Here is a 22,796-nt window from a genome sequence, read left to right on the forward strand (position 1 = left end):
GAGTCAGATGACAAAGGCTGTGGACAGGGAAGGGTAAGGAATTAGGGTCAATAGCGCAATCTATTATGAATGGTGGTGGTTAAACTCTCAGCCTGAGCGCTGTGTAGACCTAAGTTCTGTCTGTTTTCCTCTGGGACCTTTGTAAGACTTGAAGTGAGCCTGAATGGTTTGGGAGTGTTTTCCCAGATGATTGTTAAAATTCTCTTAATATACATTTTTTTTAAGATTTATTTATTTTATGTGAGTACACTGTAACTATCTTCAGACACACAAGAAGAGAGAATTGGATCCATTACAGATGGTTGTGAGCCACCATGTGGGTGCTGGGAATTGAACTCAGGACCTCTGGAAGAGCAGTCGGTGCCCTTAACCACTGAGCCATCCCTCCAGCCCCCTACATTTTGTTTTTAAATAGCATTTTGCTTACTTACTTGTTTGCGTGTGTGTGTGTGTGTGTGTGTGTGTGTGTGTGTGCGTGTGTGCACATGTGATGTGTGGACACGCATGTCTGTCATGACACACTTGTAAGGTCGGAGGACAACTTTCAGGGGTCAGTTCTCTTCCCTCTACTATGTGGGCCCCGGGATCGAGTTCAGGTGGTCAAGTGCCTTTGCGTCTTTTAAACATGGAACGCCTCATGATTTGCAGGTCACTCTTGCACAGGGGCCACGCTGATCTCTGTGCTGTTTCAGTCTTCTTATATGTACTGCCAATGCCAGCACCGAACAGGCTAACTTTAATTTGCTCTTCTGTGCTTATTTATCTGCTTTTGGAATGAAAATAACACCAAAATTTTCCCTTTACTGAAAAAAAGATTCAAAACCAGAAAATCTAGTTCCGTACCCCAATTACTACCGTCTACCCAAGCTCCCTATTACTCCCTGCTTCCCTGCTCGGGTTGTCACATGGGATCTTTAGGCTGCTGAGGCCCACAACCTGAGACCTACTGGTGCTTCTTTGGGTCAAATCCAAAAGTAGAAATACATTAGAGCTGTTCATGCACACCCAAGCCCCATGGATTCCTTATCAACGGGTAGTGACAAGGTTAGACAAGGAAGCAAAGTTAGGTGTTCAAGACCTGAGCCCGGGGCTGGGGATTTAGCTCAGTGGTAGAGCGCTTACCTAGGAAGAGCAAGGCCCTGGGTTCGGTCCCCAGCTCCGAAAAAAAAAAAAAAAAGACCTGAGCCCGTACATCATTCTTACCCTAGTCAAACTCACTGTCCTCCAGCCTGCCCTTCACGAGTCTCAGCCTGCTGCGATGAGCAGGAAAGAACAGTGTAGAATTTTTGCCTCAGTCACCTCTACCGCAGTGGACTCTACTCTAGCATTCTCAGGAGGGTTCCGTCTGAGACCTACTTAAAAACCACAGGGACATCAGAGTGATACCGTTCTTGCTTTATACTCTGATCTCCCCTGAGATCACTGTCAGTATTCTTTCATATCTCAAGACTAAGTTTTGCGTAGCTCAGGTTGGCCTCGAACTCTCCGTGTATTTGAGGATGACCATGCACTCCTAATCTCTCAAATGCAGGGGTTACGGGTGCGAGCTCCATGCTTGGCAACCAGTATTTCTTACTGTTCTTTAAACCTGGTAATACCTGCTGTCGAAAGGAAACTCATGGGGCTGGAGAGGTGGCTCAGTGGTTAAGAACGCTGGCTGTTCTTCCAAAGGACCTGAGTTCAATTCCCAACAACCACATGGTGGCTCACAACCATCTGTAATGGGATCTGATGCCCTCTTCTGGTGTGTCTGAAGACAGCTACAGTGTACTCATACATGTAAAATGAATAATTTGTTTTTTAAAGAAGAAAGAAAAGAGCGCTTATTGCTCTAACAGAGGAGCAGGATTTGGTTTTCAGCTCCAACATTGGGGTGCCCACAACTGTTGTAATTTCAGCTCCAGGGAATTCAGTGCTGTCTTCTGGACTCCATAAGCACCTGTAATTATGCGCACATACCTCTAAACACACACCCCTTTAATTAAGAATAAAGTAATGCGAGTGGGAGGAGCTGGAGAGATGACTTGGCAGTTAAGAATACTTGCTGCTCTTACAAGGACCCAAGTTCCATTCCCAGCTCCCACTCAGTCATCTGTAACTCTAGTTCTAGGGTTTAGTGCAAAATTCTGTCTGACCTTCAAAGAGGACCTAATACAAACACTCTTCAAACTATTCCACAAAATAGAAACAGAAGGAACACTACCCAATTCCTTCTATGAAGCCACAATTACTCTTATACTTAAAACATACAAAGACCCAACAAAGAAAGAGAACTTCAGACCAATTTCCCTTATGAATATTGACGCAAAGATACTCAATAAAATTCTTGCTAACCGAATCCAAGAGCACATCAAAACAATCATCCATCATGATCAAGTAGGCTTCATCCCAGGGATGCAGGGATGGTTTGCAATATACAGCAAACAAGTAGCCAACATCAATTTAAATGGAGAAAAACTTGAAGCAATCCCACTAAAGTCAGGGACTAGACAAGGCTGCCCACTCTCTCCCTTCCTACTCAATATAGTACTCAAAGACCTAGCCAGAGCAATCAGACTCTGAAAGGAGGTCAAAAGGCTACAAATTGGAAAGGAAGAAGTCAAAATATCACTATTTGTAGATGATATGATAGTATACTTAAGTGACCCTAAAAATTCTACCAGAGAACTCCTAATCCTGATAAACAACTTCACCAAAGTGGCTGGATAAAGATTAACCCAAACAAATCAGTAGCCTTCCTTTACTCAAAGGGTAAACAGGGTGAGAAAGAAATTAGGGAAATGACACCCTTCACAATGGTCACAAATAACATAAAATACATTGGTGTGACTCTAACCAAGCAAGTTAAAGGTCTGTATGACAAGAACATCAAGTCTCTGAAGAAAGAAGTTAAAGGAGATCTCAGAAGATGGAAAGATCTCCCATTCTCATGGATTGGCAAGACTGATATAGTAAAAATGGCCGTCTTGCCGAAAGCAATCTACAGATTCAATGCAATCCCCATCAAAATTCCAACTCAACTCTTCATAGAGTTAGAAAGAGCAATTTGCAAATTTATTTGGAATAACAACAACAACAACAACAAAAGAAGCAGGATAGCAAAAACTATTCTCAACAATAAAAGAACTTCTGCACGAATCACCATCCGTGACCTCGAGCTGTCTTACAGAGCAATAGTGATAAAAACTGCATGGTAATTGTAGAGAGATAGGGAGGTAGAATGGAACGGAAGACCCAAAAATAAACCCACACACCTATGGTCACTGGAGGACACCAGACAAACACATGCTGTATAGACATATATGTAGGTAAAAATACCACTCGGTCTCTTAAAGTAAAAATAAACAATATTTTTAAATAAAGTAATTAAACATTTTGAGTAATTTTTCTCAATTTTTGTCAGCTTGTTTTTTGTTTTTTGTTTTTTTGAGTGAGTAATAATATTAGGGCTCTTCTTCATCTGTCTGTGTCATGTCCTAACCACCCCTGCTCCCAACCTCCACACCCACCACATGGCCGGCAGGACCTGTCTGCTTTCATACAGTCACCCTACTCTCCCTTGCTTTTGGTTTCTACCCCTGAGATCCCTGCTTGGTTTCCCAGGTGGGGAAAGACTCCCTGGGAACAAAGGGCTGAAGGCAGCTGAGTGAGAAGAATCAAAGCCTGGCGCAGCCAAGGGCCAGTGCACTCAGAGACCGAGGCTCCCCAGGTCCCAGTGGGGCTGCCCCACATGGGTCTGCACCTGTTGGACCAAGTGTGGGCTCATAAAAGCTCATTTGCTTCTACATCCAACTGACAGCCACTAAAGGCCAACACGATCCAGGTTCTGCTGTGGGTCCTGGGAATGGCAGTGTTGGGGAAGGGTAAGCTGGATCCTGTTTCTGCTGATCTGAAATTAATTTCCAGCTGAGGTGGGCAGACACCAGGCCATGTGTAAGTTCAAATTGCCATCACACTAAAGGCCAGGCCTCTCAACTGGGGGATTTCCTCGAGAGTTCAAAGTTGGATTGATGGCACGCAGCACAGGTGAGAAGTCACCTTCCAGGGCTCCCTTGGGGGCCGTGTTGGCTGCCCACACGGAGAGCTCAACCCACAGCTAGACCGCAGGAGGCCAGGCCTCTTTGGACTGGATTCTCAGGCCAGGACCTTAGGGACAGGAAGCAGGTGTGTAGTTGGATAAGGACAGAACAAAAATAGAGCTTCAGACAGTGAGGGAAGATGAGTGAGGGCCTGGAATCAGACAGAGGGTGGGGAGGTTTGCTTAGTTTGAAAGCAAGGGGTTCAGGCTAGATACACCAGGCCCAGAGAACGGTCCATGGAATAGATCTCAAACCAGCTCTCACTTAAGACCCGTGGTTCCTGTGGAACACTGTGTGTGGTGGTGGATTTTTGGCTATGTTTTCAGTACTGAGGATTGAGCCTTATACACAGTGAATTTTCTACCACAATGCTACATTTACAGAGACGTTCAGTATTTCTTGCTTTGAGATAGGTAAGTTTCCCAGTCTGGCCTTGAACTCATCCTACAACCCAGCCAGGCCTTGAACTTGTAATCCTCCTTAGTACCTGAGATTGTAGGACAGCACCACTAGATGGACCCATAGAAGCGAGTCTTTTCAAGTTTCTCTTGCTATTTAACTGTGTCTTATTATTGTGTGTGATGTCAGGGGTTGGGGGAAGGCATGCTTGTGCCACAGCACAAGTATGGAGGTCAAAGGACAACCTTGTGGAGCTGCTTCTCTCCTCTCTCCTGGTGGGATCTGAGGATCAAACTCAAGCCATGGAGCTTGTGCAGCAAGTTCTTTACTCACGGAGCCATCTTGTCAGCCCTGGGAATCGGTTCTGATGTCAGCCCAGGAGGTGGATGCTCAGAGAAATGTGTGGAGGGCAGATTTTGAAGCAGCATCCCGTGTTGGGATGGGTCCCTAGCGTCTGTGGCACTTACAGAGTGGGCGGGTGGTACAGGGATGCACTGAGGGGCTGGGGTGGAACTGCCCATGGCGGGCACAAGCTTCAGCACCTGTCTCTCTGTGAGCGGCTAGGAAGAGATTGAGTCAGTCTTCTCCTCCTTCTCAATGTCCCCTATCCTTGCCTCTCCTCACTGCCCACACCTGGGCTTTGTGACTCCCTCCCCCATTCCAGTACGTACAGTACACCCATCACTGGTGGCACACACCAGAGCCCCAAACCCCAGCTTCTGCTAGAAACCTCCGGCAGTCTGGGTGCCCACTCTCTTCTGCCCCCAAAGACTTGAAAGCAACAGTTTGCCCTGTGAATTTGGCTGTTAGAGTTGCTCTGGATTTGTGCAGAGACACACAGGAGTGGTCTCAGTGGGACACTCTTAGTGCTTGCGTGCCCAGCCACAGTGCTTGCTGGTAGCCACTGGGCCTCTAGTTTACCTGGAAGTCCCCTACTTAGAGAGAGACATGGCAAAGGGGGATTGCACACTGAGTTCATGTCTTCTGGACATTATAGTAACACCTCCCCTCAGGGTCTGGGGACACAGCTTAGTTGCTAGAATGCTTGCCTAGCATGCTAAGGCCCTCAGTTTGTTTCTAGCACCACATACGTTGGGCATGGGTATATGCACTGAAGGGGTGGAGGCAGGAAGATTAAGAATGATCCAGGTTATCTTAGTCACAAAGGCAATTTGAGACCAGCCTGGGCTAAACGAGACCCGTCTCAGAAATAAAGTACTTTTCCCCAGAGCTGTTGGAAGGCAGAGGGGACCCAAAGGCTATGGCTGCTTTCTGGACAAGGTCAGAACTGACAATGACAGTGAACTTAATATCTCATTGCTGTATGGCTGTGAATGGGTCGTGTAGTTTCTCTGAACAGGTTTCTTCAAAGACCGTGGACAGCAATCTTTATTTCTCATTTTCTCCAGAACACAGAGAGGAAGTGTGTGTGGGGGGGGGAGGAGGGGCAGAGCAGGTGCCCAATAGAGCATCCCAGCTCCCAAGCCCGCTGTGTTGCTGAGTTCTGCAGTCCCATTCGGCAAGCCTGGGGTCTTCTTCTCAGTGAAAAGAGAACTTGGGTTTGAACTCTCTGTTACATTACCCAGACTTCCAGAACTGGCAGGCTGGTCTGAGTGACCCCCAAGGTCAACCTGACTCAGTCCAGGAATGCAGCCCTAGCCGCTAGCCTTCGGGCCTGGCCCTTTGTGCTTATCAGCACCATATTTGATCAGGATGGGTACCAGCCACCCCTGCCCCCTCAGAAAACAAGAAAACATGTTTTGTCAGTAGCAGGGTGGAGTGGGGTGGCCTCTCTGGCTCCCGGTTCCCCCCCAGACCCCCCCTCACAGTGGGCCTACCAGTGGGGCAGGCAGCCTGTTATTGTTGGAATGGAGGGCTGGCTCTCTGGCCGCATGTTTCCTCCAGCTGTCCAAGCAGGGAGAGCTGGGGAGGAAACCCTCAGTCCTGTCCATGGGCCTCAGACAAACCCTCTGTCACAACAAGGGAACAATGGCTTGGATGGGCTGGGGGTTGGATGGAAGGGTAGCCCCTCTGTTCTCTGTTTCCACCATCTAGAGACAGGTTGCAGGGGTGAGAGGAGGGACCACTCTCCCCTTGCCTCCCCCATCCCGTGTCTTGTTTTCCACCATGTCGGGCACACTGTCTCCCATCTCAGGGGCCAAGGAAAACAGCAGCCTCAGGAAGCATGTCTGGTCTGGGGTTCTGCAGCCCTGAGTAGCAGCAGGGCTGGGGGAGGGGACTAGAGAGGGCCTGGTACAGCAGGGCTCCAATCTGCACAGAATTGGGAACCCAGCAGTCACCGGTCTGTGTCCCCTTGAAAACCTTGAGGACTTTGTCCTCCTGTGTCTCTGTGTCTTCAGTCCTAGCATGTGGCCAAGACTGGAACAGGTGTCTGGAACAACTTGTTGAATACATCAGGGAGAGGTCAAACAGAAGGGGCATCTTCTAGCTCTGCTGACTGGCAACTGTGTGACTTTCAGCAGGTCACGACGTAGCCTGTCTAAACCTTTCTCATCTACAGACTACACACTTTATCGAACTGTTGCTCAAGCGAAATGTTTTTGGGCATCTTAACCTTGTCTTGGGGGGTAGACAGTGCCATAATTCCAACAGCTTTTTAACTAGGATCAGTACACAGTTGTGAGTGTTGGTAGGGTTAGTCAGTGTGTATTTTGGACCAAGTAGCCACATTACTTCCGAGGAATTTCTCTATAGATTTTCCTGTTGTCTTTGAGGCGGGGCTTCAAGTTGCCTAGGCTAACCCCAAACTTGATTTGTAGAAGAGGACGACCTTGAACGTTTTAAAATCTCTTCTACTACTCCTAAGGCCTGAAGTTCATATTCGTGGGTGCAAAAAGGAGGGGTGAGTGTTTGTTAATGGTGTTGTAGCTGGGAAATGCTTCTCTGCCTGCTCCCGACTTTTGCGTGACAAGCAGACATACATCCTGTCAGCTCTGAGGATCCTTGGGAATAAGGAAGATAGTTTGGTGTCTTAGATGCTCATGTGTGTCAGAAGCTGTATGGGCTAGAGAGGGAGCCAAATAAATACTTATTCCCTAGCTCTGTCTACCCGGGAATACCATGGGGAACATATTCTTACACTATCTTAGAGATGGTGACATCGAGCTATAGAGGCAGATTCACATGGCCAATGTCACAGAACTGGGAATTCTTATTTTATTTAAAAAATTTTTGGGGGTTGGGGATTTAGCTCAGTGGTAGAGCGCTTGCCTAGGAAGCGCAAGGCCCTGGGTTCGGTCCCCAGCTCCGAAAAAAAGAACCAAAAAAAAATTTTTTTTTAATTTTATTTTACATATGTGTCTTAGTTAGGATTTTATTGCTGTGAAGAGACACCATGACCAAGGCACATTTTCTAAAGGAAAGCCTTTAATTGGGGCTGGCTTACAGTTTCAGGGGTTCAGTCCATTATCATCATGGCAGGAAGCATGGCAGCATTCAGGCAGATGTGGTGCTAGGGGAGCCTAGAGGTCTAATCTTGATAGAAAAGCAACCAGGAGAGACTATTCCTCAGAGGGTAGAGCTGGGGCATTAGGAGCCCTCAAAGTCCAACCCCTCAGTGGTGCAGTTTCTCCAACAAGGCCACACCTATTCCAACAAGGGCACACCTCCTAATAGTAGCACTCCCATGGGCCACGCACATTCAAACCACCACAATATGTGTATGTGTATACCACATGTGTATGGATTCCCACAGAGGTCAAAAGAGGACATCAGATCCCCTGGAATTGGAGTTACATTCTGTTGTAAGTTGCCTGACATGGGTATTAGGAACTGAACTTGAGTTCTTTGTCCCAATCGCTTCTCGGCCTTTTGGCTAAGATCAAGTAGAGTTCTTTTCCCATAAACAAGCCTAGGCTCAGAAGGGTAGCAGGAAGTAAATAAAGATGAAGGTTCACTCACAAGGCCAGCGATGGGAAGAGAAGTGTTGGAACACGGGTCTGGCATGCAGTAGATCTTTAGGGACTACAGCTCAGAGAAGACAGAGAGCGGTACTGTAGGCGAGCGTGCTTGTGTGCCTGTTGGGACAGTTATACCAACACTAAAAACTCAGACCTTGTCACAGTGGATCGAAGCACAGAGAGATTGTATGCTACTCAGTCCCAATGGCTACATCATCTATGCACAACTCTTATACCCAAGGCTCAGGGATCACTGTGGGAGAGGGGGCCAAAAGAAGTCTGCTGTGAGAGAGCCACGCCCATGAGGTCTTATCAACATGGCTGCCTAAAGAAGGCCCAAAATGGATGATACCTACAGTCATGTTAACACGGAAGGGCGAGAGTTCACACAGCTTCAACCTTAGACAACGAATTACAGGCAACCCATGAATGCTGAAAGTGGGAGGAACAGTCTTCCCCAGGGAAGAACCTCCAGTCGGCCAGTCCTGAAATCATGCAGGTAACATCATATGGACTGAGGTTTTATTGATAGATTTAGATGTGTGTGTGTGTGTGTGTGTGTGTGTGTGTGTGTGTGTGTGTTGTAAAACACAATGATTAAAGAAAAGGGGGCTATGGATTTGCAGCTTCAAAGAATGGATTTGAGAGAGCAATGGGAAAAGAAAAAGGAAAAAGTGCAGAAAGGAAAAGGGGGGAAATTACATAATTATGTTCATTTTTTAAAGTTATTATTATTAAAAAAATCAGCTGTGCAACACCCCATGGCCTAACATGATGTAGGTTTGGTTTTGGCTTGTTTCTCTGCTGAGTTCCTCAATCCTCCCCTAACTCTTCCCAAGCTCAGTCCAATGCTTGGCTGTGGGTCTCTTCATCTGTCTAGGTCAGCTGCTGGGTGGAGCCTCTCAGAGGACAGTTAAGCTAGGCTCTTGACTGTGAATCCAGGCATATAGATACAAACATAGCCTGAGTCTCCATGGTAGTTGAAGGAAGAAGGCAGGCCTGCAATGTGTCCCTATAGATCCTCTGAGGATTGCTTCCACCCCATACCATCCCCCCAGCAAATGATAGGGGTGACCACTGCATTCATTTATGTCTGCGTCACACAGGGCACCTGTGCATCCAGGCCAGCAGTGACAAATCCGGCTGTCAACAGTGTCTTCCCATGTTGTATCATTGTGACAAAGCTTTGATCAACAATGAGGCATCAAAGGCTCCCAGGGTGTCCCCGAGAATCCACAACCCCTGCAGTCACAGTAGAAGTTGCTTCCTCCATCCAGATGTACATCACCATGGAGACATGATTGGCTGGTACATCATCAAAGTTGAGTTCACAGTGGTCTCCAAGGAATCCAGGTTCACAGTCACAGAAGTAAGCCCCAAGAGCACGCTGACATATGATTCCATGTAGACATGACTGGGATCCACTCGTATCAATTTCCAGCTCAGAGTTCACACCAGAATACTCTTGAGGGCAGACATGGGTATCTCCTCCTATCTAATGGAGGCATACAGACCCATGCATGCAGGGATCAGAAACACTTTCATCCTCTTCCAAGTCACAATGCCTGCCTTGGTATCCAGGCACACAGAAGCAAGAATAGCCGCTGGTTCTTCTTGACAAAATCCAAGAAACAACTTTGTAGAATCCGATTTCCTGATGGTTCCTTGATCTTGATCATTGTGGAATCTGTTCTTCTGTGTAAATTTCTCATGGTTGGGATTATTTTTTCCTGCTTCTTTGCATGTATGGTGAGCTGTTGGTTTTTGTTGTTGTTTGTTCATTTGTTTTTAAGTCAAATGTTTGTCATTATAAGTTGAGATTTGGAGGTTTAAGAAATGTTGGAATTGTGAACCACCCAGTTGAGTTACTTGGAATAAAAAAGTCTTTTATATGTTTTCACTCTCTCCCTTTGTCCTGGTTAGTTTTTTTAATTTGCATAATTTTTAAATTTACGTCAATGTGTATGTGAGTGTGAGTGAGTGTGTGTGTGTGTGTGTGTGTGTGTGTGTAATTGTTTGTCTGTATGTGTACCACATGTGTTCGGTGCCTTCAGAGACCAGAAGAGATCATTAGAGTCTCTAAATTGGTGTTACAGACAGTTGTGATCTGCCCAACCATCTGTGGGTGCGGGGAACTGAACCCTGCTCTCTGAGAGAGCGGCAAGTGCTCTTAGCCTGGAGTCATCTCTCCAGCCCCACCCCACCCGTTAGCTTTTACTGTCAACTTGATACCTACAGTTACCCGAGAAGACAGAATCGCAACTTAATAATTGCCTTGATCACATTGGCCTGTGGCCATGTCTCTGTGAGACTCTTGGCTGATGATTGGTGTGTGTGTGTGTGTGTGTGTGTGTGTGTGTGTGTGTGTGTGTGTGTGTAGGGGATGTTCGTTCTACTCTGGGACTCTGGGTGGCCCCATCCTTAGGAAGGTAGGCCTGGGCTGACTAAGAAAGCCGGCTCAGCCACAGTGAGCTAGTGAGCATTCATTCCTCTCTGGTTCCTACCTTGTGTTCCAGGCCTGCTGACCTTCCCCTAACGACAGATTGTGACTTAAACAAGCCCTCTACTCCTTGAGCTGCTTTTGGTCATGGTGTTCATCACAGCAAAAGAGACCAAACTAGAATATCTTTCAGCCATGGTATATGACATCCAGACTTGTCTTAACTGGAGGGTCTATAAACCCTCCATAGTCGTCCCACTTACAGGCAAGGCGAAGGCTGCTTTCTGAAATGCTCCTACTCTGGTCATCTGACCCAAGCTACCTTCTTGCCTGGCTTTATCGTCACAGTATTGTGTGGTTACATCACTAAGTCTCAACCAAGACTTTGACTTTTCCATGGTTCCCTTGATATTGTGACATTTTCCACAGTGACTGCCATCTTTGGGGGTGGCGGCTGTGGGCCTTCTTTTCAGCACGGGCCTTCTTTTCAGCACCGTCCTTCCTATAGGCTGAATTCTCTCCCATTCCTACTTCAGAACCACTTTTTACACTGGGCAGCATCTTCTAAACCTTCCTCTTCCTCTTCTTTCTACCCCTCCTCCCCCTCTTCCCCCTCCCCCTCCTTCCCCTCTTCTATTACAGGGTCAAAAATTGGCTGAGATCCTGTCAGAAGGTTCCCCGGGAGCGTGTGCTGTTAGCCTCACATCAAAGGATGCTCTGGTCTGAGCTGACTTAAAACTCTCTATGTAGCTAAGGATGACCTTGAACTGCAGTCAGTTCCTCCTGGCTTCACCTCCTGAGTGCTGGGGTTATAAGCTTGCCATGAAGCTCAGTTACACAGCCCTGGGGATTGAGCCTCGGGCCTCCTGCACGCTCAGCAAGCACTCTACTGACTGAACTCCCGTCAGCGATTGGTTTTGGTTTTGTTGTGTGCATCCAGGGCATCCTTTGGTGTAAGGCTAACAGCTCGGTGTCATGTGATACTCTCATGGGCGGTTCGTCGAATCCCCAGGTCTCTGGGATTCCCACTCTGGACTGTGAGGACATGAACTATGCCTGGCCCCCTCGGGCTCCAGGATTTGTTCAGCTTGAATCTTTCGAGAGTTTTCCCATCTAGTCATGGAATCCCATCCCCTACAGGAAATGATCGTTATTTAGCTATGTGATCAGGGAGCCTATGACAATATCTAAGTTACTTTTCTATTGGTGATAAGACACTGTGGCCAAGGCAACTTTAAAGAAAATGTTTCCTGGGGCTCATGGTCCCAGCAGGTTAGAGTCTATGATCATCGTGTTGGACAGAATGGTAACAGACAGGCATGGCACTGGGGCAGTGACTGAGAGCTTATATACTAACCTACAACCATGAAGCCGAGAGAAAGCTCACTGGGAATGGCTTAGGCTTTTGGCATCGCTCACCCCTAGTGACACACGTCCTCCTAATCCTTCCCAAATAGTTGCCAAGTGCCAGGACATACGAGCCCATGGGGACCATCCTCACTTAACCAGTACAATCTCTGGAATCATGTACATGTATGTATGTATGTATGTATGTATGTATTCATTTGTATGTGTGTGCGGCTCCATCTCCTGTGCCACTCACTATGTGCCAGAAAAGCTAAACATTTTCTTTTCTAAACTTCCTGCTTTAAGTAATTGTTTTAAAGATTTATTTAATATCATGTGTGCAGATGTTTTTGCTGCGTGTGTATCGGTGCATCATGTGTGTGCCCAAGGCCCACAGAGGTTAAAATAGGGCAAGGGTTAGAGCCAGTTATGAGCTGCCAAGTGAACACTGGGAATGTAACCTTGGGACTTGTGGAAGAGCCACCAGTGCTCGCTCTAACTGCTGAGTGTTCTCTCTCTCTCTCTCTCTCTCTCTCTCTCTCTCTCTCTCTCTCTCTCTCACCCCAGGCATTTTCAAACCGCAACTTTGAGCTCTTTCAATTCCACAGCAGAGCCCGTTGGTCTCCATTTGGGTCTTTCCATGCTCAGCAGACTGGGATTATTTTTCTTTTCTTTTCTTTTCTTTTTTCTTTCTTTCTTTTTTTTTTTTTTTTTTTTTTTGGTTTTTTTTCCGGAGCTGGGGACCGAACCCAGGGCCTTGCACTTCCTAGGCAAGCGCTCTACCACTGAGCTAAATCCCCAACCCTGGGATTATTTTTATATAGTAAAATGGCAAGATGGCGGAGCCAGGTCAAGGATCAGACCTCTCTTTGCCTGCTGTCCAATGTCTGAAAGGAGCCACTTTATATATCTTATCTGGAGAGGAGTTTTATAGTAGTTAGTTGTTTGTGAGTTAAAGCACAAGCCTCCATCAGTTTTATATTCCAGTAACTCCTCTAACTTTTATACTTGATTTAGTTCTCTCTGTGAAAGTTCAACTCTGTGTTCCTTACCAGTGTCGTTTTCAGTGGTGGTTCTGGGGTTTGAACCCGCGACCTTGCACTTACTAAGTGATGCTCTACCACTGAGCTACTAGCTTTGTTAAAATTTTTTTTTGGTTTATTCTAATAATTTTAACCATGCTGCTGGTTCATAGCTATGGCTTTTTCCACCACAGGGTAACACCCTATCCCACCCCTCCAAACAACCAGGGGCCAAGGAGAGAAACCACCTGTTCCTTGAGTCTGAGGATTAGCTGGAACAGCTGCGATGAGCAATCTCCGGCATCATGGCTGAACACTGTGTGAGCCTGTCTCCCTCTCCCTGCAGATCTGTAGTCAGCTCCACTTCGGGAAGAGTCTTTGCAAGACTGCAGAGGTGAGGGAGGACAAACTGGGGCTCCTGAGGGGGTTCCCTCCCTTTTTAAATTTAATTTTAGTTTTTGGGACAGCGTCTTGCTATATAGCCTCAAACTCACGGCATTACCACATCCGCCTCCTTGGCGCTGGATTACAGGTGCGCATGCACGACCTGCGCATTCAGGGCAGCAGCTCTCAAGCGGTGAGTTGCGACCCTAACAGGGGGTGGCATATCAGATATCCTGCGATATTCACATAACAGTAGCAAAATTATGGTTATGTAGTAGCAACAAAATAATTTTGTAGATGGGGCCACCGCAACACGAGGAACTGTATTAAAGGGCTGCAGCATCAGGGAGGGTGAGGGCCATTGCTCTAGAGGCTTCTCAATGGCTTAGTCTAGGAGTGACTCTTGGTCACTTTCCCTCCATGCCTTTGGCCTTGAGTGTTCCCGCATCGGAATTCAAGTGTGTAACAGGCTAGGTGTGAGGCTCACCACTTTAATCCCAACGCTCTGATCAGTAGCAGGTGGATCTCTGAGTTTGAAGAAAATCTGGTCTACATAGGGAGTTCTGAGACATCCGGGCTACACATGGAGTCCCTGTCTCAAAAAACAAAAACAAAAAACCAAAAGCGAACGAAAACCAGCGTGACAGTACAATCAAGCAGAGTGTGGTACACGTTTGTAACCCTAGTACTCCAGAGGCAGAGGCAGAAGGATCAGGAGGTCTAGGCCGTCCTCACATGATAGAGCGTTCCAGGGAAGTCTTGGCTACATGAGACCTTGTCAAAAAACAAAAACCCAACCCAACCAAACCCAACCAAACCAAACAAAACCCAGAAAAGCACAAAATAACCCTCGAATATTCCAGCACATGGGAGGCAGAAGCTGACTGTCTCTGTGAGTTCAAGGCCAGCCTGGGCTACACTGTTTTACATAAAAGCAGGAGGATTCAGGGGTCCTGTCACCAGCCGTGGTGCTGTTACATAAATGCCCCTTCTCTTTTTCTGGATCTCTTTTTCCCTACCTCAGCATTCACTTTTACATCAGTCTTCATTTCTAAAACTCCAGTACATCTGATAATCCTGTTTTTGTCTCCTATGAAGTTATTTCCGGGGCTGAAGAGATGGTTATTGCTGGCCCTGTCCTGCTTTGTTCCCGGAGTCTGTAGTCCCCGGATGGACATCATACCCTTGTCCTCTCTCTACCCTCTCTGTGCCTTTGCACTTCCTGGATAGTCTTGGTGGCTGCACAGGTTGGCTGAACAGAAGCCATGGTCACACCGAGTTGCTAAGTTCCGGGAAAACGGTATCATCTTCGGTTTTTAGGAGATCTGCCTTGTCTTCCAACTTATTTTAGGACCACTTCTCCGGCAGGAAGGGGCTCAGATGTCTCTGTGACAACTGCCACCCCAGGGACAATAATTCTCTCGTATGGGATGACTCCCTGTCTGCCACCCCTGCCTACCCCTACCTCTTCTGATTTTCTCTCCTGGGTCCCTGGTCTGTGCTTCCTGCACTGTTTCAAAGTTCAGTCCATGCTGGCTGGGGATGGAGTGGGGCTCATCCATCCTCCCCTTCTCTGTCTTCTGCAAACCCAAGCTCACAGCCATCATTCTTTTGCAAAGGTTTCTCCCGGGCTCTGTCAGAATCTCTGAGTCCAATTCACCTAAATTCTGCCAACTTTAATGAACCCACGTTCTTGGTTCACAAAATATTGCCATTTGTAAGGATTGACTGGGGCATTTAAGGTTCACAGGAGGGACCTGAGGGAATTTGTGGATCAGAAAACAAGGCCTGGGGTCTGGGGATTTAGCTCAGTGGTAGAGCGCTTACCTAGGAAGCGCAAGGCCCTGGGTTCGGTCCCCAGCTCCGAAAAAAAGAACCAAAAAAAAAAAGAAAAAAAGAAAAAGAAAACAAGGCCTGGACACCTAGGGCATCAATGTTTCGGTTTGCAGACTTCTTTCAGTGACTTTGAGATGCTGAGAACCCTGAGGTAGTTGCATTTTTTGGAGGCTCGTGGCATAGCGAACACGAAAGAATCAGTAGAGATGCAAAAGGGCTTCCATGTTTACAGTAGCATGTGGGCTAGACAAGAACCGAGAGCCTTACAGGTGCCAGGCAAGAGCTCTATCACTAAGCTACGGCCTGAACCCCATGGAATTCTTTTTCTTAATTAATTAAAGGTTTTATTTCATTTTTAAATTGTGTGCATGTGCACATGCATTGTGTGCAGTGTCCAAAGAGGTCGGAAGGGGGCTCAAATCTTCTGGAGCTGATGTGAAAGTCACAAGGGAGTTGCGAGGTGCCCGACGCACATGCTGGGAACCAAACCTGGGGCCTCTCTTGACCACTGAGCCATCGCTTCAGCTCTTGAATGCTTTAAAAAAAAAAAAACATACGTGCTAAACCGGGCCTGGTGGCATATACCTATCATCCTAGCACTCGAGAGGCAGGCAGGAGGATCAGACGTTCAAGGTCATCCTTGGCTACATTGCTGGGGCAACGCAAGGCTCTGTCTCGACTAACAAATACCTCATACGTACTGAGACCTAAGTATGCGCAATGCCACTGGGAAATGATGCCAAGAGTTCTGCTGTGGCTGTGACTGGGGCTGGGGCTGGGGCTGGGGCTGTGGCTATGTGGGTAGAGGGTTCTCAGTCGAGAGTATTCTCTACTCTAGGCTGGTCTCTGAGAAACTCTGCGGTTATTTTCTCTGACCTTCTGGAGGCCTCTGAGCACATTGGTCTTATTTGGCAGAGAGCAGCCAACATGGGCCAAGGCTGCTCTCCTCAGGGTTAGAATCTGGCTCTTTGTGCCACCATGTTAGTGTGGTCCTTGGGCAGCCCCACTGGGGAAGCTTTATGAGCCTTGCACTGGGTTTGGTTTCCTGTCTCTGGCCCTCGCTCTGCCTCCTGGGATTCATCCTCTGGCCTCTCGAGAGTTCCTGTTCCTGGTTTTAGAGATTCCCTGGGTCATGGCCAAACTTGACTAATTGAGGCTCCTGAACTTAGCACATAGCCCAGTTACCCGGGTCCCTACAATCTCGCTCTCTTACGGTTTGCTCCTCTGCTCCCCAATCTATGAAGTGATGTGGAACAAAGGATCAAGGGTTTACTCCTCTTTGTGTGTGTGTGTGTGTGTGTGTGTGTGTGTGTGTGTGTGTGTGTTTTGTTTTCATGACATGGTTTCTCTCTGTGTAGCTCTGACTCTCCTGGAACTCCCTTTGTAGACCAGGCTGGCCTCGAACTCACAGAGATACACCTGATTCTGCCTCTTGAGTGCTGGGATTCAAGGTCTCTGCCACCGATGACCAGTGTTTTACTCTTCTTATTTCATTTATAGGTCCCTTGATTCTGGGGATCAAACCCAGAGACCTGCACATGCTAGGTGGGTTCTCTGCCAGTAAAGCGACATTGCCAGCTCCTTCAGTCTTTTAGAAATAGGTATTTTCCCGTCAATAAAGATCTACGTCAGTGTGTTGCTGCATACCTAGACTTTCAGCAGTTACCAGGTTACGACAGGAGGATTTTGAATTCAAGGCCATATTGAATGACATATTGAGATTCTATCTCAAAAGACAAAACCAGGGCTGGGGATGTAGATTCTCGAACATTGGTGGAGTGCCTTCCTGGCATCTGGATTCCATTCTCAAAACCACATAAACTGGAGCTGGTGGTCTACACTTGATCCTGGCACCCCGGAGGTGCATAGGCAGAAGGATCAGAAATTCAGAGTCATCCTGAGTGAGTTGGGGACCAGCCTGAAATAATGAGACCATTTTTGTTATTATTTATTTATTTAATTTTGAGTCAGAGTTTTTCTATGTAGCTCTGACTGTCTTGGAACTCACTCTGTAGACCAGGCTGGCCTCGAACTCAGAGATCCACCTGCCTCTGCCTCCCTAGTACTGGGATTAAAGGTGTGCACCACCATCCAGCCTCTTTTAACTGTTTTCCTTTGAGACAAGGTCTTTCTAAGTTGCCTAAGCTGGTCTTTTTTTTTTTTTTTTTTTTTTTTTTTTATCGTGTCAAGCCAGGAGAGGGGGGGGGGGGGAGAGAGAGAGAGAGAGAGAGAGAGAGAGAGAGAGAGAGAGGAAGAGCAGAAGAGAGAGGAAGGTTTTTTTTGTTTTTTGTTTTTTGTTTTTTTGCCTAAGCTGGTCTTGAAGTTACTATTCTCCTCCCTCAGCCTCTAGAACAACCAGCATGACAGCCCTGCCCTGCAGGCCCCAATAAATCTCATTACATTTAATAAAGGTCTATTTCCTGAATTTTTTCAGAAAATTTAGCTTACTATAAAATGAAACCTTTGCCTAACTGAAGATCACAACAAAATTAATGTCTCTTACATTTTACTTTAGGCATATGATCCATTTTGAGGTTGTTTTGGGTGAGGGCACATGACATGTGACATTTGATTTTCGTTTTTTGAGATAGGTCTCATGTAGCTCAGGCTGGTTTCAAATTCACTGGGCAGCTGAGCGTGGTCTTGAACTTCTGATCCTCCTTCTTCTACCTCTCAAGTGCCGGGATGACAGGCCTGTGCCACTATGCTTGGTTTTCGGCCATCCTGTGGGTGGAGCCCTGGGCTTCATGCATGCTAGGAAGCTGCTCTACTTATGAGCGGACCCCAGACCCTTGTTCATTTTTACGCTATTTCTCCTAAGATATATACTCCTGTCTTCTGCCCTTGTCCAGGTCATTGTAGCCTCACCTATGAATCTCTTCCTCCCAAGTGTTGGAATTAAAGGTGTGCATCAGTGCAGCCTGGTTGAGACCCTGTCTTAAACACAAATGTGTGTGTGTATGTGTGTGTGTGTGTGTGTGTGTGTGTGTGTGTGTGTGTGCGCGTGCGCATGAGCCACCCACCGCCCCGCACTCCTTTCTGCCCCCTCCTCCAGGAAGAGCAACCCTTGGAGACCTCTACCATGCAGACTAAGAACCCAGCACCATCCCCACCAGAGATGCCACGTGAGTGAATGGAGATCCTGGGATTCCTCAGATACAGGGTAAATCCGACTTAGCAAAAGGAGGTTGACCTCATGCTTTGCCAGACAGGGTCCAGATTCAAGAGGACAGCTCTTGTCAGTAGAAACTACGAGCTGATGTGAGGGTGGTGACGCCTAATAGCTACAAGTGTTGTCACTTTTACTGCTCGAATTTCAGGTTTCAGCATCCCATGACGAATGGCAGGTTACTCGTGGAAGCCTCCCGGGGTTTTAGCTGGAAACTAGCTGAGGCCCTAGTTTCAGAACCTCCCCCAGGGTAGGCACAGAAGTCAAGGAACAGCTTCATGTAGGACTTTAGCTGAACCTGAACAAAACAAGGATATATGGTGTGTGGAGATAAGGCCGCCTAGACTCCCATTCCAATAGGCCTGTTATTTGTTCTGGAGTTTTAAATGAGTCAGACGAAGCCCAGTGTTTATTAGATGCACCAACAGCTCTTGTTAGTGAAGAGACCAAGAGAGGTGAATACAATGGTAGGTCGGTGAGGCAGAGTTCTTGTTTATGTGTGCAAATATAGACCAATGGGCTAACCAGAGGGATCAGATGGTAAAGGTGCTTGCCACCAACTCTGGTGAGGTAAGGTCGAGCCTTGCAATCCATACAGTGGAAGGAGAGAGCTGACTCCCATTAAGCTGCCCTTTGACAGACACAGGCTTGCTCTGGCAGGATTGTCTCCCTCCCTCTCATACATATGCATGTGTGTGCACACATGCAAATAAATAGATGGAAGCTTACACACATAGACACACACATACACACATAGTCACACACACAGACACTTACATAGGCACACACACAGACATAGATATACATACACACAGAAACACACACATATACACAGACACACACACACATACACACACAGACACACACATACACACACAAACACACAGACACATTCAGATACAGACAGACACACACAGGTACATACATACATACAGAGACACACAGAGAGATACACACAGACATATACACAAAAATACATACACAGAGACACACATATACACAGATAGACACAGACAGACAGACAGACAGACAGACAGACAGAGACACACAGAGTACTACTGACATCACACATTAATGCAGTAAGGTCACCCAGCAACTATTTCTGGGACTCTGAGCTATTTAGGGGCAAACATAGCAAGTCACCTGACCTCACACACTAAGATGCTGGGTGAATTGCTAAGGCATAAAGTCATTGAGAAGAAGCTTCTCCACAGGCTTCTACTCTCTCCAGGCTAGTTTTTCTACCTTTAGCCTGTATGCTCTGTGACCAAGAGTGGGGACGTCTCCCCATTTGGCACATTATTACCTTGCGTCCTCATAGGCATGGTGTTTCTCCTGGCTTTTCTCCCTTCAGAGAATGAATGTCCAGTTTTCCTTAGGGGATCCCTGGGTCTGGCTCCCTCCGCTCCTCTCAGACAGCACAATCTCCACCCACTTGGAGGTCACTGTTGTCCCTTCTTGTATTTAGGGTGTGTCCATATTTCTGGACATCTACAGTGACTTACTTTCATTCTCTGAAAGAAAGCCCCTAAATTTCTTTCAGTTTACAATTTCCTAGCTTATGACTCTCTCACGTCACTTCTTGGAATATCTTTCTTTCAAAGAAACAGGAATTGGGAAAGCATGTCTGTGTGGTGTCTCTATCACAGGGCCACCTCGCATAGAAGAGTGGGAGTTGGGAGCAGAAGTCTATGCTCAAGCTACTGAAGCCGTGACCTAAGCTGTGTCTCCAGAGGCATTTGATGATGTGAGGGAGACTTGTGACTCAAGGGAAAATCGCAAAGGCCTAACATAGACCTGTGGCCACACTGTTACCTGATTTTATTTGAACTTAAGCGTGAAAGATTATGGAAACAGATAGTTTTAAAAATATATTCTATCTATCTATCTATCTATCTATCTATCTATCTATCTATCTATCTATCTATCTATCTATCTATCTATCTATCTATCTATCATGTGTATGCAGTGACTGTGGAGACCAGAAGACAACGTCAGATCTCCTGGAGTTGAAGTCAGAGGCTGCCGTGAGCTGCCTGATGTGGGTGCTGGTACTGAATCTGGCTGGTCTGGAACTCGCTGTGTAGACAAGGCTGGCCCAGAACTCACAGACATCTGCCCCTCTCTGCCAGGAGAGTGCAGATTAAAGGCTGGACACTACCACGTCCTGCCGTACCTTTTATCTTCGAAGTTAACATACAAAACAGTGTGTTTCATTTTTGGCATTTTTACACATGTCTCCTTACCCTTATTTCTATCCAGGCCAGCCTGGATCACTGAGTGACCCATTCTCAAGAAAATCAAACCAGACTAACAACAAAAATCAAAGAAAAACAAGAAAAAAAAATCGTGAGGTCAGCAAACTAGTGGCCAGTGAGCCAGCACTGTTAGATCAGGAAGAAGTTTTGATATCACCCAGCTCGACACGGCCCCCTGATTTGTTTACATGTACTCCAAATAACCCTGCACTTTCTCTTGCCTTCCCAGGAAGGCAGTGCTGAATCCAACTGACTGGAATTTATCTTTTTATAAAATAACATTGAGTCTATTCTGATTCATGAAAAAATAACACATCACTCATGAGTTTCAGGCCAGATACCGTGACACATCCCTCTGTGCAACGTTCCTCGTGTCCGATTATCCTGTTTCTCATACAACCCAGTCACTTCACAGTGAGTAAACTGAGGCCTAGAGAACAGACAGAACCATAGTCAAGTGAGTGTGAGAGACGGGAGGCAGACCCGAGTCTCCTAACCCTAGACAGGGCTCTTTCTGAGAGCTTACTTCTATCTTGGTGGAGGGAGGGGCTGGTGAGGGGGAGGAGGGAGGCAAAGGAAAGGTTGGATGTAAAGTTACCTCATACCTCACATCCTCAGGACCACGGAGTTTTGCATATGCCAGTACATTCTCCAGGCCTTATGGTCCCTTGTTTGGCAGTGAGGGGATCAGGAGGATATCAGTGTAAGTCAAATTGTGTCCTTCAATGACATACTGAAGTCTTAGTCCCCGGGCTCCAAAATGTAAACTTATCTGGGAATAGGGTCTTTCCCAGAAATAACCAAATTGAAATGACATCTTTGGGTTGAATTCAGTATGAATGCACGTATGAACACATACACACACACACACACACACACACACACACACACACACACACACACACGGTAGAGGGAAGGGAAGGACTGATCAAGCACGGCCTAAGAGGGTGGAGGTGAGGCTTCTAGAATCCTAAAAGAGCAGAAGGATGCTCAGAAACCTACTAGGAACCAAAAGAATGCTGTGAGGGGATTCTCACCCACGGCCCTCAGTAACCTCGAGTTTGGAGCTCCAGGGTCCAGCACTGTGGGAGGAGGCACTCATACTGTCTCAGTCCCTCTTTTCATCAGCACTTTGGTCATGTGGTTACAGGGGCTTTGTCAATCAAAGGCAGGTGGGATGGAGCCCTCTAAGCTCTTCCCTGCAAAGTCTGCATGCACACTACCCTTCCTCAAAGCGCATGGTCCCACCCCACTGCTCTACTCTCACTCTTGTTTGCCCTTGTGTGTTGTGTGGCTGCCAGTTTAGGTCCCAAATCCCTTTCCCCAGGCCCAGCTTCATCCCAGCTCTCGCCTCAACTTCAGAGAATGAGCCCAAGGTCAGGACGCTCAACTTCATTAAACCTCTCTTCCAGGGAGCGGATGTTATCTTCCAGGCCTTGCTGGAAAGTGTGGGATGGATTTTGTTGGACTCCCGTGAGCCAGGCAGCCACATGCTTTTGCTTATGTCCTTCTTGAGTAAGGTGAGGCTGGCTCTCGGACTCGGACTCTGTTGCCTGCCTTTGGATCCCTTTCCCCAGCTGGGCTGCCTCGTCTGGCCTCAGTGGGAGAGGATGCGCTTGGTCCTGATGAGACCTGATGTGCCAGGCTAGGCTGGTGGGGAGGAGGGAGGTCCCCTTCTCCTCAGAGAAGGGTTGGAGAGAATGGACATCAAGGGGGGACTGAGAGGAGGGAGGGGACTACAGGGAGAGCATGATCGGGACATAAAATAATGAAAAAGCTCTCAGGCACCCACAGTGAGGTGGGAAGGACACATGGGGCAAATTTTAGTTAGACTATGACAGCCTTGGTGACAAGTACACTTGGGAGCAAAACGTTTAGTCAGGAGGCTGGGGTACCAGACAGGCATGGGACAGAGTAGGAAGAGACCGGACTGTCTGGGTGG

The 22,796-nt window shown here is 47.2% G+C and overlaps 1 non-coding gene across 1 annotated transcript; it reads right to left on the bottom strand.

Moving 5' to 3' along the window:
- Positions 1 to 619: 619 nt before the first annotated feature.
- Rnu6-260 (RNA, U6 small nuclear 260) lies at positions 620 to 722 on the bottom strand. Its single transcript, XR_015621500.1, has one exon. It is a non-coding gene; the product is annotated as a U6 spliceosomal RNA (small nuclear RNA).
- Positions 723 to 22,796: the final 22,074 nt, after the last annotated feature.

Source organism: Rattus norvegicus, chromosome 5, assembly GCF_021556685.1.
Source record: "Rattus norvegicus strain SHRSP/BbbUtx chromosome 5, alternate assembly SHRSP_T2T, whole genome shotgun sequence".
Taxonomy (NCBI): Eukaryota; Metazoa; Chordata; class Mammalia; order Rodentia; family Muridae; genus Rattus; species Rattus norvegicus.